The following is a 2,378-nucleotide window of genomic DNA, read 5'->3' on the forward strand; positions in this document are numbered from 1 at the left end:
CCTCACAAGAGACAGCTATATCAGGGTCCTTTCAGCAAAATCTTGCTAGTGTATGCAATAGTGTCAGCGTTTGGAGGCTGATTATGGGATGGATCCCTGGGTATGGCAGTCTCTAGATGGTCCATCCTTTCGTCTCAGCTCCAAACTTTGTTATTTATTTTTCAAGACAGGGTTTCTCTACGTAACTCCAGCTGTCCTGGAACTCACTCTGAAGACCAGACTGACCACAAATTCAAGAAATCCACACACAAAAAAAACAAAAGAAAAGAGGTCCTGAGTTCAATTCCCAGCAACCACATGGTGGCTCACAAACATCTGTAATAAGATCTGATGCCCTCTTCTGGTGTATCTGAAGACAACTATGGTGTACTCACATAAATTAAATAAATAAATAAATCTTTAAAAAAGAAAAGAACAGAACATGATTCATTCCTACAAAAGAAAGTTGCATGGCTGGGATTTGAAGAGTTAATTTTTATGTGGAAATGTCATTTACAAAAGCAACAGTATTTACAAAAGTCCCAGTATTTCACAGATGAAATAATTACCAACACCTGGCCAACCCATTGCAGCTGTACCCCAGGCTCCCTCCCGTCCGTCAGCTGAATTATATAAAACGAATCCCCGAGCTTGTGTAATCTCACTCGTGGACACTTGCCCATGAGATGGCATTTTTAAGCTCAGTGTTTACCTTGGATCACCTGTGTGTACAATCTGTTCTGCACACCAATCTAGAGATTTCCAGGGACACTGAAAATCTTACCCACCCCAGTTTTTGACCCAGAGATTGAAACTCAACAGTGTGAACCAGTTACAAGAACCAGGAGCGACGATTTCTTTAGCAGGGAGAGTATTTCCACTCCTTGAGGGCTGCCTTCCTCTCGGTGAGACTCAAGGGACTTTCTTCTATCCGCAGTGACGGACTAGGCTGAATTACCGAATGCGGGGAAGGGAAAGTCTATTAGTCATGTTCCAGACTCAGGGCAGGATATGTCATCTATTCCTCTAGACACAGGAAGGATTTAGTACAACACTCAGCATTGCTGGGACAGCCTGTTGTCTGCCTAAATGTTATTTTCATGTGGAATTTTTTTCTCTTCAAGGAACTTCTGGAACCCCCCCCCCCNAAAAAAAAAAAAAAAAAAAAAAAAAAAAAAAAAAAAAAAAAAAAAAAAAAGAAAGAAAACGAGGTGGAAGTCCTAGCACGCCTGTAACCTGTAACTCCAGCACTCCAAATTCCAGACCAGTGGCAGCCTGGGGTACATAGGAAACTCAAACAGGGCAGGGATGCAACAGGACCCTCAACCTCAATAGACCCTGAGACCTTAGCACAGCTGACCACATGATGTTAGGACCATTTGTGCTGTAAAACTCAACAGGTACAGAGCACCACCTGCCAGAACTAAAACAGGCCTAATCTACCAAACTCCATAATTCCCGGCCGTGGTGGCCCACGCCTTTATTCTCCACACTCTGGAAGCAGAGGCAGGCAGATATCTGCCTCCAGAGTAGTTCCAGGCCAGCCTGGTCTACAGAGTGAGTTCTAAAATAGCCAGGACTACACAGAGAAACCCTGTCTCCAAAAACAAAACAAAAACATTTTTAAAATAAATAAAGTCCATAGTTGTGGGAAAGTCTACATGCACTAGCCTTGCTTTTTGGCTTCTATGGTTCCACTTCTAACTAACTGTCCTTGTTAACTGAAGTATCTCAACCCAGAAAATGGTTGGTTGGTTTGTTTGTTTGTTTTTGTGTGTGTGTGCTTAAAAGCTCATCCTGAGGGCTGGAAAGATGTTAAGAGCACTGGCTGCTCTTGCACAGGTCCTGAGTTCAAGTCCCACAACCACGTGGTGGCTCACAACCATCTATAGTGAGATCTGGTGCCCTCTTCTGGCAAGCAGGCATACACACGGGCAAAACATTATATACATAATAAATAAATCTTCACAACTAAAGAAAAAAAAGCTCACCATGAGGAAGGCTCTTTGTTACTTTGGGATCCCAAACACTTAATGAATGTAGTTGCTGGCCTGCTAATGAAGACTTTCTGTTAGCTTAAACCTGTGTCTGAGCAATCTCTGGTGGATACCCTACAACAGAGAAAGGGGTGTGTGTGTGTGTGTGTGTGTGTGTGTGTGATTAAACACACATTTTAAATTTTATTTATTTATTTATTTATTTATTTATTTATTATATGTAAGTATGCTGTAGCTGTCTTCAGACACTCCAGAAGAGGGCATCAGATTTTGTTATGGATGGTTGTGAGCCTCCAAGTGGTTGCTGGCATTTGAACTCAGGACCTTTGGAAGAGCAGTCGGCGCTCTTAACCGCTGAGCCATCTTACCAACTCAATGCTATCCCAAAAGTCCCCCACCCCC

Source organism: Mus caroli, chromosome 17 (genome assembly GCF_900094665.2).
Source record: "Mus caroli chromosome 17, CAROLI_EIJ_v1.1, whole genome shotgun sequence".
Taxonomy (NCBI): domain Eukaryota; kingdom Metazoa; phylum Chordata; class Mammalia; order Rodentia; family Muridae; genus Mus; species Mus caroli.